This window comes from Lissotriton vulgaris, chromosome 2_1 (genome assembly GCF_964263255.1).
Source record: "Lissotriton vulgaris chromosome 2_1, aLisVul1.2, whole genome shotgun sequence".
In the NCBI taxonomy this organism is placed as follows: Eukaryota; Metazoa; Chordata; class Amphibia; order Caudata; family Salamandridae; genus Lissotriton; species Lissotriton vulgaris.
The window spans coordinates 1030415501-1030433521 of record NC_141687.1 but is presented as its reverse complement, the minus strand read 5'-3'; the positions used below and the strand labels follow the sequence as shown (position 1 = coordinate 1030433521).

Sequence of the window (18021 nt, the reverse complement as noted above, 5' to 3'; positions counted from 1 at the left end):
CTGTCGGCGCATGCTGTGTGTTTTCACGTTTTTTTTTTAAGGGACTTAATAGTGTTCACAGTAGCGGCACTCACACGCCTGTGTGGAGAAGCTAGGTCCGAACCACTGTGTGAGTAACTTGATTTCAAACATTTTGGGGTTCGACATGTCATTCCGTCTCCGTGGCAGTTTGGAAGCTGAATTTAAAACTGCCCTTGTCTTCACATCGCGTGCTGGCACTCGACACACGTAGACTTACCAGCTTCGCGATGCCTGTACATCTCATCTTGTGACGTCTGCCTCCTACGCAGGTACTTTGCTGTTCTTGACGCTTTGGCGCACGCTCCTGCTGTGAGCCTTCCTGTACAGCATCAAATATGCGTCATCGAACATGTCCCTTCTGGCAAGCAGTCACGGATATTCGTCTCCCGGCTTGCATCTGTGTTTGGTTTGGAAGGGTTTTTCTGGATATACTGTTCTTCTGGCAGTTTTTCAGCAGTGGCTGCAGGGAGCAGAGACACCGGTGTGAGCATGTTTAAAATTTTTGCGGGGACTGCGGAGCCGGTTAGAACATGTATCAGAGACAGTGCGGTGCAACATTACCGAAGGAACTTTCCAAATAGTCTAGTTGGTGTTTTGTTTTCCTGGCATATTTCAGCAGTGACCGCGAGGATCGAAGACCCCGGGTGAGAGACCGCTCACCGGAGCTAAAGTCTTTTGTTTGTTTATTTATTCTTCGTAATGCTTAGCTTCTCTTTGCATGTTGTGGGTGAGCTTGTACACTGAAAGGACTCCAGTCTTTTTCTTGTGTGCTGGCAGCTGCGTGAAGTTTTGTCTGGATGTTGAGAGTAAAGTCTGTTCACCAGTCATTGCAATGCCTTTATTCATTTTGTTTTTGTGTAAGGGATACGGCAACTGTTGTGTGGCTTAACACATAGTGTACACTTTGGTGAGGTTGTGGGTGTGTACTCTCTTTTAATCTATGTGGGTTGTGTGACAGTAAGTGTTCTGCACAGCTCGTGACTGCAGTGTACTGTCTGTTGGTTTGTGTCCTCATTTAGTCTTCACTTAGAGTGTGTACCCTTTAATTTGGGGAGGTTGTGTGGGGTAGTCAATGCCCATTTCTTTTGTTTTCTGAAGTAGTGGTGTGTGCAGGTAGTCCATGCCCCATTTTGGTTCCCAGGTATTGTCCTGTGGTGTACCCTTTTCAGGGGAGGTTGTGTGTGTGGGTAGTCCATGCCCCATGTTGTGGTCGTTTGCGGGTGGTCCATGCCCCATGTTGTGGTGGTTTGCGGGTAGTCTATGCCCCATGTAGTGGTAGTTTGCGGGTAGTCCATGCCCCATCTAGTTGTGTCTGTGGGTAGTCCATGCCCCGGTAGGGCCATCCCATCCTCGTCGCCAAAATGTAGTAAAGGAAAATACAGATTCCACTGTAGAGATAGGTTCCTTTATTGTAAGTTCCTTCCAAGATGATAAGTACAAGAGTAGAACCATACCAGGAGCTAGCTGTTAGCAGCTCAGCCTGAGTAAACCAACTGCCACAGCCAGGTAGAGGGAGACACTGTGAGCCAGCGAGTCACCTAGGCATTCTATTATGTCACAGAAGACATGGAACAGTCTATCTAGTGAAGAGCATTAGAGAGGACATTTACTACAAAGGGCCTACAGTGATTTGCCAGGCTGAAGAGCTTACACCCACAAGGCTCTAAAATCTTTATCATGGCAAATTTAATCTCAGGCAGCCAGGCTCCATTTAGCACATGTACCGCGCCTAGCTGCCTGACCTGAACATGAAGAGTGTCAGACTGAATTTTGCTCAGCCTGACACACTTCATAGATGGAAAAAGTTGGTGGTGGGGGGGGGGGGGTGGCGCCCTTAAGAACGGACCACACCAGTGCCAGAGATAGCCATGACTAGATAAAGATAGCACAGCATCTTAGTATCACTCACAGTTTGGCCGAAAAGGACCAAATACAGAAATACACCTTCAAGTGTGTATTCAGCACCACCATGCATCTAGAAGTACAACGTGGTAAGTTACAATATGCAAAAATGTCCCCAGGGCAGAACGTGCCACATCAGAGACTGCACACAAGGTAGACTGTGCTGCTGTCTGTGGCCCAATCCCCATGTCTCATTCAAGTCCAGAAACAGGTTCATAGAAAGCCAGAGGCCAGCATCTTCACTGGAATCCGTATACCTCTAAGCACTGCGGTGGAGGCCACAGCTGCTACCTGCTGTGTCCTCTGCCCAAATGAGGGAAAAAACCTTATGTCAGGATGTCACCTCTTGGAAGAGGAAGCAGCATGTCATGGCAAGTAACATGTGGCAGGGCTTTCTTTGATGACGCATGCATGTTACTCGGTCAAGTGTGTACGTGCTAGGCTTAGGGGTCTTGAAAACTAATGCTTTGAATTGTGTTAGTACTTAACGGAGCACGCAAGATGGTTATATCATTTTTTAATCAGTTTGGCATTATTCACACCAACAAAAATAACAGCAATGCAGCAGAGGAAACGTCCATTTAGCTGTTCAGAGAGCTATGTGTAGGGAACAGCATTACAAGGTCATCCAACCCCGGACAGAGCAAATGTGATAGCATATTTCGATACACTTGCTTACCATTCAGACATGCCTCTAACTGAGGCATTGTTTGTTCTGTGGTAAAGATACCGGAGACTGAACTACAACTTCCCCTTCCTCTTCTATAGAGATTTATTGAGGAGAAAGATGTAAACAAACTTATGAGTTTTGGAGGAGTAGAGGACTGGTTGGTTGGGGGAAATGCTGGTGACCAACTGCAAGGTTTTAAAGGTATTCAGTGGTACGTTATGAATTGAAGTAAAATAGTTATGGACAATACTAATCATACACCAATATAAACACGAAGATGCTAATATTATCCATATTGGCGGTAGGTATGACTTAAGCCAATTCATTACCAATAGTAGGGATGTGAGATATAAAATGATTTTTTCTAATTTTCATTTTATAGTATGACTGCTGAAATATTATAATACATATTCCTCTATTCTGATACAGAAGGTTTGTGTGCCGATTGTACATATGACATAACATATCAGAAAACACCAATAATTGTGTATGTCGACTGCTTTCAGGGGCAGGTTGAGAGTTCAAACACCTACAAATAATACTTGCAGATAAAAGCTTATCTGGTAGGACTGTTTGACTCTTAAAACTCTGGATCTAGACAAGAATAACTCATTGCAAAGAAGTTTGAGAGACACCTGCCTTTTTTCCTGTTCTCTGAAGGTAGTGTAATAACTAAGACCCATGGAGCCAAATGAATCTTTGTGGGTGTGCCCTGCAATTTGGGGGTTCACGACACAGTGCTGTAGGTCCCTGCTTACCACTCGTGGTGGGCTGAGCCAATTCCACTGTGATGGGAAAGGTCACACAGGTCTGATTGAGATAACTTAGTGCATAAACTATTTAAAAAGGTGATCAGCACCTGGCCCTAAAGAGCTCAAAACCAGGAGATTGGAAACACCTGGGAGAGAAGGACTAGGATGAAGGGCACAGTAGCTCAGTAAAATAAGTGTACCTATAGCTTGTTCTGTGAAGCATTAAGTTTTGCATGTGTATAAAATTATTTTTTCCTAAGCATGTGTTGGACGATCAGTTACTGTGCTGCAGGCCAGATGAGTTAGGAGATTTCACACCTTCACACTTACTCCCTGAGAAGAATGTGACTCTTTGCGTTATAACAACTGAAGTCAAGTGTTAAAGAGATCGCGCTTAGCCCAGTTTGCAGAGCCATAGGCGACTGTACCCCTGTACACCAGAGGTAAATGACTGCAGGCCCAGCAGCCCTTGCTTGCCTTGTGGCCACCAAAACAGGGTCTGACACTGACATAAGAAACACAAAAAAGATGAAAACGAGAACTGTCAATCTGAAGAACATCTATTTATTGACAACTGATGTAGAATATATTAGTATGGGTAGTTTAGGAAAAAACTTGATTGATCATTGCAGCAATAAACATTGACAAAGTTTCAGGAAAAATACGTTTTTTCAGTAGTCTTTTCTAATATGCCATGATAAACGAGCGAGGAAGGGAAAGAAATGTGCTATTCTAAAGGCACAGAGACCTGCACCATGCTACTAGATGATTTTCCGGAAGCCTAAGGCCTTTGAATTTCACGAGCTTCCATAAGACTACCACACCTTCCTAGACAACAGCATGGTCAAAATTCTGTATCTATAACTACTTCGTAATATATACATGCATTCTACCCATCATCTAAATATGATGATTAGGCCTGTCCAAATCCAGGTGAATCCAGTATCCTAAAGTTGTTTGTTTTAAATGCTTCATAGGATACTGAAAAGGGGGGGCGGAACACATTTCCACAGGTGTTTGCTTCTGGAAACAAGACATTCGGACATGGCTTTTGTATGCATGCAGAAACTCTTTTGATGGTTGAGGATTAAAGCCAAATGGTGGAACTGTGCTCGTACCAGAGAAATGTCTTAATCTGGCTTCACATGCAAGCGCTAAAAGAAGAAGAAAAAATGTTTTAGTCAAACAATTACTGCAACAATTGTGATTGTTTTTATTTTATCTGCTAAATGAATACAGTAATGATTGATCCATAAATAAAGACCCCGGACGATTTGCTATGTATCATTTCACAAAAAAACACATCAAACTTAGTTCATCTGCTTAACAACAGAGAACACTTCTAGTCCTGGTGTGAAAGTATGTACCATCGCCACAATCCTGCTCGCCTTCCCCTCCCTTTAATAGAAGGCTTCTCCTGTTCAACATGGTGTGAGCATGGCAGGTGTTGAGGAAAGCATGTCAGACGTACGGGCATCATAGGTATACTTCGGAACCAGCCCAACAAGGAGAACGTACTGTTGGGTGAGTGTTTAGGATAGAGTGTATATAAACTCCACCAGCTAGCACACCCTCCCTCATGCACTTGAAAGGTCTACCTGGAGTATTGAAATATGTGTTATGGTAGAGAAACTGACCATAAAGTAGAGGTGCAATGGCAGGGAGCACGTGAGCAGAGTGACAACATAGACAAAAGCAAATTATTTAACTGGAAAGGCAGTGAGAATGGGAGAGTCCCAAGACAGCCACTCAGGACTGCATTCGCACAATCCACATGCGGGGGCGGTTTGCTTTTCACATTATTGTGTTTGCTACTTTGGTCTGGAAAAAGAGATTAGTGCTGTTCCCAAGAAGTGTGGCAGCTGGGAAGGTTCCTGTTTGGCTGGGAAATCTTGATTGGCTGAAGATGCTGCAACTCACTCTCTTACGCTCCTCCTTTTTCTTCCCAAGGGCCTCACTAGAGCTGAGGAGGTGCTGTGATGGGCACATATAACACAAGATTCTGAGTGTCCTCACCTGAGCCAACTGAAATGGATTTTCAAAAGCTCAGGTTGGCTGCTGTCAATGGCATCAGTGACACAGCCAAGTTTTCCATCTGCCTGTATTTCAACATGTTAGACATATTATCTCCATTTGTGTGTCACTTATCGCCCATAAGTGACACTTTATAGGGCGAAGATTGCATCAGTTATGCCTAATTAATAAAATACATTACTATGTTTTGTGCAATCTAATCGTCTTAAAGCATGCAGTGATTTTAAAGATCTTAAGAAAGCTGACATACATGCAAAGTTAAAAGCATATATAGGTGGGACATTTCCATGTTCCGCATGCGGATTATTCACTCCGATTGGCTCTGGTTTAGTGGCTGCCAAGGAGCACAAATGACAGGACTCAGTGCAGTGGATAAGAAGTTGGTAGATTATAAATGCCATGCAAATGATGCAGTAAAACTAATATTAGGTAATATATTGTGACTTTGTATTGTGCAGGAGATGTTACTGTTTGCTTTGCTAAACATTAGAGACTATAGTATTGTTACCGCTTTACCACTGTCACACAATTTCAAGGAATGGAGCTTTGCTTTTGGAAAAATTCAAGTTGCTTGCATTTTAGGCGTGGTGAGAAAAGGGATTTTTGTCCTTTTCTTTTTTGATTAAAAAAATCTACTTGGCGCTGGTCAGATTTCAAATCGAGGTGGATCGTGTACCACTTACACTTGGTTGCATACTAAGTCAACTACGTATTTGGCTTCAGTCTGGATCAACATACCAAAGAATTCCCCACATTTAACTAATAATGTTAAGGCAAACTAAGTCACCAATTTAGTTTCTATTTATATTTCACATGTTTTACTTAATCTTGCATTCCCTAATGGGGAGTTAGCTACATCCAAGATCAATCAATCAATTAATCAGGGGTTTGTAAAGCGCTAGCTACTCACCCTGAGCGAGTCACAGGGTGCTGAAGGAAAGGGGGGGGGGGGGTCCGCAGTTCATGGAGGTTCATTGAGTTCCATCAAAGAGCTAGGTCTTGAGATCCTTTAGGAACTTGGGAAGTGATCCCATCTGTCGGAGGTGTAGAGGGAGGGAGTTCCAAGCCTTGGGCGCGAGGAGGGAGAAGGAACGCCCTCCTGTTCTGCTTTTCTTGATCCTAGGTACAGCTGCGAGGGACTGCTTCACAAGCTACTGGAAAAAGAAGGAGAGAACCACCAGTACGCTTTGAAGAATCAGCGCTATTTCCACGACCACCCGAGGCAACTGGAGGCTGAAAGAAACGGACTGCAGATAACAACGAAGAAACGAGCTCACACCACAGTTAAGAAGTACCAGGACTCCATAATTTGGATTCCACGTGGCCACATACAAAGTATCACGGTAGACAAGTCCTGTTTTGAACATCCACCTTCCCTGATGAAGACCTTCACAACAAGAAGTGCCATTTAGAAGGTCGAAACGTGTGGGCCCATTTTGAGAGAGGTTCTTGGGTGAACCGGGCAGAAAGTAGATCCCCAACTGGACTAAACCAGCCCCAAACTCAGGGTCCTTCTTTCTCTTGTGTTGTGAGAAACTTCCCTGACATCCCCCTTGGCGAGAAAGAGCACTAATACCATGAGGACAGTAGAAAGTAGCAATTTGCCCTTGCCCTTGCCTAGAATTTAATAGGACTGTTTCTGGACGTAAAGTTCATATCTATATATGTACCTGTGAAGAATTGGTCTTTGTTTGATTTCCTTTGTTTGACGCACCTTTTTTGAATGTATAATGCACCATATGTTTAAGCTTTTTTCACTGTACATAATCACTGAACACATTGCTTTGTCTAACTGTACATATTGATAATAATTGGTTCGAATATGTCCAATGATGGGTATGGTGGTTTTGCAAATTGAATAAGAAAAAAGAAGAACTACAAATCCATATATCCCAACGGTAATTAATAAATTGTATGGGCAATGAGTTGTTTGTCTAATTGATGGTGTCAGAGGTATCCAGTTGTTGTACATACGGGCCGAGGGGAGAGTGCGCCGGGGAGCATGGAACACGAGGCGGTGGTTCAGGTTAGCGGGTCCGGAATTGTGTAGGGCCTTGTGTGCGTGAGTGAGAAGCTTGAAGGTGATTCTCTTCTCAAAGGGGAGCCAGTGTAGGGTCGGTAGGTGCTGGCTGATATGGCAATGGCACTGTAGATGAGGACTAGTCTGGCGGCGCCATTCTGGAGTTTGCAGGTGAGTTTTTTGCTGACCCCGAGTACAGTGTGTTGCCATAGTCAAGTCTGCTACAGATGAGGGCTTGTGTGATGGTTTTCCTGTGTTCGGGGGGGGGATCCACTTGAAGGTCTTGCGAAGGAGGCGTAGGGTGTGGTAGAAGGAGGAGGTGAGGGCTTTGACCTGGCGGTCGGTCCATTTTGAGTTTGGATTCCAGAATGATTCTGAGGTTGCGTGTGTGGTCCATGGGGTTCTCCGAGGGCGGAAGGCCACCAGGTGTTGTTCCAGGCATCGGTGTGTGGGCCCGTGATGAGTATCTCTGTTTGGACCTGTTGAGCTGGAGGCAGCTGTTCTTCATCCATCTGGCGACGGCTTCCATTCTGTCTTGAAAGTAGCGTTTGAGGAGGATGGGTTCATTGAATAGGGAGAGGATGAGCTGGGTGTCGTCTGCGTACGATGTGATGTTGAGTCAGTGTGCTCTAACGACGGATGTGAGCGGGGCCATATAGATGTTTTTCCCCATAGTACTACACTTATACAGTGCATAATTTGAATTGAATTGAGTACCCTCCTGATTTGTATTAATGGTCATGATTCAGCCCTCAGAATTCCAAGTTTCTCATAGTGCCTGCCAGGGAGTCAAAACGTGTTAAAGTACATGATCATTTAACCCCATGTAGAGCGCACAGAGCAATGGGCACGTATTTCAGTTCCAATTGTGTTTCTGTGCAACTGTGTGAAGGGGGTATACAGTTGTCAAAATATTGATGAGATGAAAGTAAAGGAAAATGCAGTGTTACAGGTGAGTAGGTTTGTTGTGTTGGAAATAGAGTGAAGGAGATGGAAGGTTATTTCAGGAAACAATGAAAATAGGATGCTGAAGAGGAAAGATGTGGTGTGTGATACGCAGATGGAAAAAGATATGTTGTAATTGTACCTAGATAGCGCTTACTACCCCTGGCAAGACAAAGTGCTTTTCAGCGAGTAACACCCTGCTCCGGAACCCAAAGATGATTAGTGGTGGGTTAGTGCAGAAAAATATGTGTTAATTTGAGTGGTGGACATGTCAATCTGTTAGTTTGATTGAATAGGATAATGGAGAGATAGAAGAGAGTCTAGAAAGTGTTATTTAGGATCTCATAGTTGTAAGAGGAGCCTCGGGAGGAGTAAAAGGAGAGCTGGAGGAGGGAAGAGTCTTAACCCCTTCGATGCTCATGACGGAACGGTTCCATCATGAGCATCGGTTGACCTGGGCTCATGACGGAACCGTTCTGTCATGACCACACCCATTAACATTGGGGCCCAGCGCCGGCGGTAAATCGGGGCAGCACGGATGTAGTTAAAAGGGATTAGGGAAATCCTAGTAGTAACATAAGGTTTTGGGTGAACCAAGCAAGGATAGAGGGGAGAGGTTCTAGAAAGGTTTATTTTGGCGATCACAGTAGTAGAATGAGGTTTGGGATGAGTCAGAGTGTGGAGGTAGAGGATATATTGAGAGAGGTATAGGGTGAGACAGTAGTGCATACGAAAGAATCAAAGGTTGAATTTATTATTTTCTATATTATTTTAGTATCTTTTTTCTTCGTCTAAAGTAGGAGTAAAGTAATACATTTATAGAGATACATAACTACATAGAAAGGATATACATATTTTTTTACTGTAGGAATTAGGTAATTAACAAAGACACATAACTAAATAGAAGGAGTATACAGTAAGGTAATTGCCACTCTTATCAAAGGCAACCAAGTTTGAAAATATAAGCAGACTGTCACCAAGCTTAAATTTTGTAGACTTTTTCTATTTACGATGGCAAAGATGCACTGAATTTCGTTTGTAAGTTTACCTTTTGTGACAAACGGATGCAAAAAGTCACATTCTTTACACAAATGTGTGGAAAGGATACCTCTTAACTATAATTTGAAGTTGCAAAATTTTAGATAGTCCAATCAACCATGACTTGCCTATTTTTGATAATACCTACATCATAATCTGTCTGCATGTTGCTTCATTCAGATACCATGATGAGCTGAAGGCAGGTCTGATAGCTCAATGCATTCGCTCTAGGAATTTGTGTTTGACTTCATGGTCACAGGTTTAAACTCTGCTGGATTGACAGCCATTCAGCTGCGTGATCATGTCCGCAATGTGTTGACCTGGATGTATTTCTCTTTCGATTGCTTTGTTGGCCTGTTGCATAGTAATCTGGTTTTATAGAAGAATAAAGTACCCCAAGTACCATTTTCTATATTTCCTAGCATTGCTTGGTCCCCACAAAACCACCAGTACCCCCTTATTGCAGCTTAACTGTGCATTTTTTTTGCAATTACTGCCAGTGCCAGCTTCCTGCTCTGCCCATGTACTGCCAACAAATACCAGTTTGTCACACACTGTTAACCCAATCCAGCTTCTCAAAAGGTTAACCAGTGCCAGCTTCCTCATTAACCATCAATGCCAGTTTCTTATACTGGGTTCAACAACGTTGTCAGGGCAAGATTCGTATCTCATACTCTTCAATGAAAAAATTCCAATTAAACAATGGTTCATATTGTTAGGTGTTTAGAAGGGTGTTGTCACTCTATCCTTGTGAGTGAGTGAAAGAACAGCCAATGCGTGTTTCACCCCTTTACACGGCCATCCAGCCTGGGGCTTCGGTTACCGACATTATCAGTAAGAGCACTTCGGTAACAGCATTACGCCCGATATTAGAGAAGTAACAAGGAAACTTAATTGACCCAGACGAACTCACCAATTAAATCCCCTTAAAAACTCCCTGAGAAAGCCCCAGGCTGGATGGCCGTGTAAAAGGGTGAAACACGTGTTGGCTGTTCTTTCACTCACTCTCAAGGATAGAGTGACAACACCCTTATAAACACCTAACAATATGAACCTTTGTTTGACTGGAATTTTTTCCTTAAAGAGTACGAGATACGAATCTTGCCCTGACACCCTTGTTGAACCTTGTTTACATTAGGGGGTTAGGGGTTTCCCCCTGTCAAAGGGCAAGTATCATAATGAAACAAATTTTTGCTCAATATACGTCCAGTAAGTGATCGGGCCCTATCACTCTTCATCTCATAAAACAGTTTCTTATACTGGCAACTAATGTCATTTTCGCATACTGCCCACTGGTGCTTACATCTTACAATGTTAAACAGTGTCAACTTTGTACACTGCCCATCAGTGCTGGGCACCTCCTAGTTCCTACCAGTGCCAGCTTCTTACACTGGTTGCTAGGGACATCTGCTCATAGTGGCTGTAAGCGCTGGGTGCTTGTACTGCCCACCGGTATCAGCATCTTACATTCCTACTGCCCAATGCTCATGCTGATCCCACTGACAATTTGCTTCCGTGATCCACATACAAATGTGCGAGGAACAGTCAAATCTATGTGAAATAAAGCGAAATTGGTCGCAGACACCTGCGCAAAATCAGCACAGGTGGAAAGAGTTGCTTGGGGCACGGTTCCCGTTTTAATCTTGGACAGATACTTAGACTGGGGCCAGACGTGACTTTCACAGAGATGTGATAAGGGAGAGAAAAAGCATTGATTTCACTAAAGTTTACGAAGTGCAGCTTTGTAATCAGCAGTTAACATAGAAACACCTACGGACGGCGGGGTAGAGGGTAGAGGGTGAAGCAAGTTGTAGCAGTGATGGAACAACTGGTTCTCATTTCTGCTGCTCACCACCCCCTTCACAACTCCTCAGCGGACAAAACAAAGAACTGCAATTTGTGAATATGGCCTGCCTGCTCACGTTGTGCTACCTGCCACACACATACATACATTAAGCTTAGCACAGCAAGAGGTGGAAGAAAGAGGGGGTGCATGAAGAGAGGGTGGCTGCAAGAGTGTGTCATTCCGCTGACCTAGGGAGGGAGGGAGATGCAAGGCAGTGTAGAGTCACTGGTAATCTCAGGTTTGGACCAGGTAAACACGAGGGCAGCACAACTGAATTCACCAGCAATGGAAACCGTATTACCTTGTCAGAGTCAAACCCATAATGTGCAAATCACACCAAAGATTAAGGACCACACAGATGTGAGGCAACTGGTTACTGAAGCCGGAAGGAAGACAAAGTAGAGCATCATATTCAGTACAACAAGTAACACTTGAAATCATGTCTTCAGTTCTGCGGCCACACCTGAGTACTGTGTGCTGTTATGTAGGCCATACCTAAGTTCAGGGTACTTGTCTAGTTCTGCAGGCTGTCGCAGTAGTATTGCGAACTAAAGGCCACACCGGAGCAAAGTCTGACTGGCCTACAGAGAAATCTTGCAATGTTTAAAGAGATGGTCTGAGAGGCTGGTCTGTGGGCCTGTTTTGTAGTCTTGTGGGCCGGGTTTAATGTTAACTCTCCTAATATCCCAAATATTGTCTCCAGCAAGGACAAATGCATGCAGACACACATACTTTGCACAACAGCTATACAATGTTTTTTATATGTTCAAAACAACCTAATTTGAAAATCTGAGTTACATTTTTAACTACCTGCTAAAGGAGCCACTTTTATTTCGGTGCCCGGGTCTATTTTCTGTCCCAGACGAACACTTTGCCTAAGATTTGAGTCTTGTGTCCAGTTCAGCAAAGTGCGCTTTGTAGTTAGCGCTGCAGGTCCCTCCATGAGAATACTTAGGTCCAGTCTGGAGTATTGCATCCAGTCCTGAGGGCCAAAACTGTGCCCAGTTGCTTGAGCATGTGTCTACTCCCAAGTATTATGTTTAGTTCTGCAACTCGCACCCGAGTATAACGTTCATTTCTGTTGGCCACACCAGAGTACGGAGCCAGATCTGTAGGCCACACCCACATTATTGTGGGCAGTTCTGCAGGCCACCTTGTGAGTATTGTATCCTGTTTTAACATTCTACAGAATGTTGCCTAACTGTAAATGAACATCTACAATATGGCGGCCATCATTGTGTCCAGTACTGCCGGCAGCATAGGGCAGGGCTTTAAGTGGGCTGAACAAATTGGCTGGGGGGGGGGTCTCTCATAGGGGCGTGGCCGATGTAATAAAGGATGTGGCTTAAAACACTTAAGCTAAAAATCTGCACTTAGCAGTGTGCTGCCAGATTGTTATTTTAATGCTTCTGCCCATTCATCCATCCAGATGTACAACACAAGAAGCCAAATTACACCTACAACAAGCCAGGACTAATGGCTTTGTCAATGGTTGTAAATTGCATAAGATAAATGAGCAACAACTATGACTTTGTTGTATATCATTTTGAAAATGTTTCAGTTCTTGTGCGCAAGGTTGTGGCTAAAGGCTAGAGCTGTCGACTTTCAAGCGGAGAAAGTAGGTTTGAGCTTGCGGTTGGCTCAACATCCTGTGATTCAACAAATGAATATGTTCCGGAGTAATGTAACTGGTGCTCATGTAAAGCGTTCCATGTTTGTCCAGTATAAAACTGAAACACTAGTTTCTTTGAAGTTGCATCAAAAGCAGTGACGGATGGTACTATTGCAAAGTTTTTTTTCACCCCAAGCGTAAAAATGGAGAGCCCGATAGGGACCCGTCTAGGTACTTGCTTTTAACAAGTGCTGGTGATGAGCATTGGTAGGACCCAGCCCACTTAAAGCCCTGGAGTAGGGAGTCCTGCAGTAATATCCTGGAGTATGGCATACATCTAGATTAGGGTGGTCAGTTATAGGCGACACATTAAAGCGCTGTGGGCAGTTCTGCAGACCGTATTTGGAGTATGGTGTCCTGCTCTAATATTCTATGGAGTATTATTACATTACATATGGCTCCCAAATGTAAGTAAACATCTTGATTATAATATTGGGTTAGTCATGGGTTCCATATCTGGAAATCTGTACATTGTTCCGCAGGGCAGTATTTTGTCATTTTCTAACATTCTGGAGTATGGTGTCCTAACTTTAAGTGTTCATCTGGCATATGACAGTCAGTCGTGGCTGCCACATTTAGATGATTGTATCCTGCAGGCTGCTTCAGGAGTATGATGGCCTGTTCTAATTCTGCAGCACGGAGACCAGCTTTAATTACCCATTTGAAATATGGTGGCCATTTGTATCGAGCAGAGACAGTATTTCGTGCATTTATGGAACAATATTTGGACTTGTGTGGTCATGCCTTGAGCTCACATCTGGAGCACTTTGCTGCGTTCTGCAGACCACGTCTTTGGGAGCAGCAAAGCAGATTAGACTCCGTCTGGAACGGAGCTGTTGAGACGGACATTTTGCTAAAGCAGCACACCAGGTAAACAATGAGGTTGGGGCATGATAAATGGGGGGACCTTTATATGTCTCGAGGGCATGCAGTCAGATGCGAGCATGTTCCAGGATCCTTCGGCGCACGTGACTAACACATACTCCTTGCCGACATGCATGTGAGGGGTGCTCAGAGCAGAAAATAAAACACAAATCAGTCTAGTATAAATATATTAAATGCAGGTACATCCGTTCCTGTTCCGCTGCAAAATAAAACTGACTCTCCATGTACTTGTGTTCGGTGCCCTTTTGTAACATGCACACAACACTTTGCCCTTGTAACACACGGTTGCTACCTCTCACATGTTTTTACCTTTGATACTTGCACAAGTGCCACCTTGCCTACGTGACGCCTGTTCTTATGCCTAGCACTTATTGCAGTATTATACCTCAAATTATACTCTGTTTTCTCTTATAACTGCACACTTGTCACTTTTCCTCTTGTGCACTTTTGACTACCTCATGTATTTTTGGTTGTTCACAATTTTTACTACCTCAAGTATTTTGTTTGCTCACAATTGTCACTATTACCTTTACTACCTCATGTATGTTTGGTTGCTCACAATTTTCACTACCTCAAGTATTTTGTTTGCTCACAATTGTCATTATTACCTTTACTACCTCATGTATTTTTGGTTGCTCACAATTTTTACTACCTCAAGTATTTTGTTTGCTCACAATTGTCATTATTACCTTTACTACCTCATGTATTTTTTTGGTTGCTCACAATTTTTACTACCTCATGTTTTTGTTTGCTCACAATTGTCACTATTACCTTATGTAAGTAACGTATGTTTTAGTAATCTGCTCTTTTGTAATGTTTCTCATTATGTTTCATTTCTGTTCCTAATGTGAAGCGCTCTGACGCCTTCGGGTAAAGTCCGCGCTATATAAAAATGCATAAATAAATAAATAAATAAATAAATAGAGAGAGGTGGACAAACATAATTCGCCACGGATGTAACTAAGCTTCAAAGAAAAGTTCACATCAACCAGGTAGCAGCACAGGGGGTTAGATTAATTAAAGGATGTCCAACCCTCACCTTCCGCCTGGGCTGAAAGTATTTCATTTCTTTCTACATTGATAGTAGAAGCATAACTGACAGAAGGAAATTAGATGCAAAAATGTCTTCATTTTTAGAAGAAACTAAATTCCCGGGCAGAGTGGAGCGGCCGTTCAGTTCCCCTCCCCTGATGTAGGTACATAGGAATAAGGCGGCCTACCCTGCACCTCTGAGCCCTGTCCTTTCCCAGCCACCCCTACCCGCATCCTGTCTGGCTTACCTCGCCGGTGCTTGCGGAGGATGCCGCGCTCGAGGTGGGCGAGCGCTGCAGCATCACCAGTGTCATGGTGAGCTGAGCGCTGGCCATGGGATTATGCTTCGGAGGCCGGGGGCTAGAGACCGCCGCTTAGGGGCCTCCATCTGCAGCAGCTCACACCGGCGCGTGCTGCGGCTTCCTCACTCACCTGTCCTGACGGTTTGCGAGTTAATTCTCTGCTTTCTGCCCGCTCCCTGCTTGAAGGTTGCCCACTAACCTAACAACTCACCTTCCACAATACTTTAGATAGATGTGTGCCTTGGGACAGCTTACACAATGTTTTCAGAAGGAGGTGCGGGGTTTTGAAGTCAGGCTGGGGGGCTCGACTTGCTGACTTGAGTAGCTTTTCGGCAATGGCAGGCACCGAATCAGTGTCACTGTCCACCAAAACCCTCTAAGGCACCCTTAGCGATGACATACGGCTGGAAGTGCTTCACCAGGAGACCAGTGCTGCCCGAGAAGGTACGGGCGGGGGCAGGCCAACATACATGGCTGTCATTGGTAGGCTTTGAGCTCTATGAGATTGACGGCCTTGTGATCCAAACAGCACAGCAGGAAAGGGTGTGGCTAGACTCCATGCTGCCTGTTTCTGCATGTTGTTTTTCAATGTGTTCCAACCCACAATCCCTCCTCTTCCTGACCTGACCCGTTCAGTGTCTTAAGGGAGCGCTGCAACTTGCATTGAACTCCACTGTGATTGGCTGTCACTGTCATGTGCTTTTCAGTATGTGTTATACACACAATTCACCGTATCCAATTCATTCATATCCTTATCCAGTTCATTCACTTTTCTATACAACACAATGCGATTCATATCCAATTTCAGTAGTGTCCCTATTCATATCGAGAACAGTGTTATTTGCCTCACTGTTATTTATATCAATTGCAAAATGTGTCTTATTTAAACCATTCTACTGGCTAGTCATTCAAATGTATGTGTACGTTGAAGCTTGCTTTTGTTTTGTTTATGACCTTTATTTGTCCCACATTTTTACCTCTGTTTGCGGACTATTTTTTTACTTTTTTTGCAGACTGCAGGATTTTGTAAAGAATATTCATTTTTGGTCTCTTTAGTTACATAACCCTTTGTGTGATGTATTGTACGCTAATACCACTGTTTTGACTTACATATATATATAGTATAGTATAGTGCGCACTTTTTGAAGATAAAATGCTTTTTATCGATGTTATTTAAAACAACTTTCACGTGCTAATTCAAAGCCTATTAGCCAATGACTGGCCGTAGGTTTGCCTTGTGATTGTTTTACATTTTGGATTATTTGTTTATTTGTTTTCGCTTTCTTCCTCCCTTTTCGTCTTGTACTATTTCTGCACCCTTTTTGCCATCTGTATTAATTCTGCGCTCTTTTTGCCTTCTGTATTATTTCTGTGCCCTTTTTGCCTTCTGTATCACTTCTGTGCTCTTTTTGCCTTCTGTATTATTTCTGTGCCCTTTTTGCCTCCTGTATCCTTTGCCGCTCGCCGTTCCCCCCTCCCGTTTTCCCGCCGTGCGTCCCCACCCCACCCGCTCGCCGATTCGTCCGCTCCCACCTCCCAGCTGCTCCTGCCTCCCGCCTCCCCTTCTTATGGCGGCTGCTGCGCTGTGAGGAGAGCGACCCTTGACCCACAGCACCGCCTGTGTGTCCATGCCCTTTTCGCCTTCTGTATCACTTCTGTGCCCATTTTGCCTTCTGTATCACTTCTGTGCCCTTTTTGCCTTCTGTATTATATCTGTGCCCTTTTTGCCTCCTGTATCCTTCGCCACTCCCCCCTCCGGTTTTCCCACCGCTGCGTCCGCTACGGCCCTGCCCCTGAGCTCGCCCATTCGTCCGCTCCCACCTCCCAGCTGCCCCTCCCTTTCGCCTCCCCTTCTTATGGCAGGTGCTGCGCGGCAAGCCCATATGCGCCCGTCTGTGCCTGGACCGCACCCAGCGCCAGAACCCCTGGCCCCCGCAAACACCATGACACCCGTTTCCGCTACAATGCCAGCACCCTCGACGCACTCAACACCGGACGGTCACACACCTGCTTCCTGGCCGCCCGAAGCGAACCCAAGGGCCCTTCTCCTGCTGGAACTGCAGCTACACCAGCCCCTGAACCACCAAACCACACACAGAGAAAAGACGCAACCACCTCAGATGCAGTCTTCTCAACACCCGCTCAGCCAGGAAACACTCCATCGAAATCTGGGACCTACTCGACGCCACCTCCCCAGACGTCGTCTTCCTGACGGAGACCTGGCTGAATCCCTCCTCGGCACCTGACATCGCCATAGCCATCCCTGACGGCTACAAGATCACCCGCAAGGACCGCACCAATGGAATAGGAGGAGGAGTCGCCATGGTCCACAGGAACACTCTCAGAGTCTCGACCAGCACGACGACACCCTCAGCACCGCCGAACACCTGCACTTCCAGATCCACACCGATCCCAACACCACCCTCAGAGGAACCCTCATCTACAGACCCCTGGACCACCGCCACAGTTCAGCGATGCCATCGCCGACTTCGTCAGCACACACGCCCTCGCCTCCACGGACTACATCCTCCTCGGGGATCTGAACTTCCACCTCGAGAACAACAACGACACCACCTCCACCACCCTGCTAGACAACCTCGCCAACCTCAGACTCAGACAGCTTGTCACTACACCCACCCACTCTGCCAGCCACACGCTTGACCCCATCTGCTCCTCTGTTGGTTCTTTCTGCACGTCTTGCTTCTTCCTGCACTTTTCTTCATCTTTGAGAACTTCTGTTGCTTATTTCTGCATTTCTTTCACTGCTTACTATGCGTTTTGTCTTCTATCTTCACATGTCCTACCTCTGTAGGCATAGTTAGAAACTAGTATTTAAAAAACCTTAGAAATTCACTTAAAAAACCATAGGTGTCAGGCATGTTATAGTTTGAAATTAGCATTT

At 44.7% G+C, this 18021-nt stretch overlaps 1 long non-coding RNA gene across 1 annotated transcript; it reads right to left on the bottom strand.

The window, feature by feature from the left end:
* Nucleotides 1-3889: 3889 nt before the first annotated feature.
* LOC147731562 (uncharacterized) lies at nucleotides 3890-16575 on the bottom strand. The gene is made up of 2 exons (XR_015308447.1): nucleotides 15331-16575; nucleotides 3890-4499 (listed from the first exon to the last, which is right to left on the bottom strand). It is a non-coding gene; the product is annotated as an uncharacterized LOC147731562 (long non-coding RNA).
* Between the last annotated feature and the right edge of the window lie 1446 nt (nucleotides 16576-18021).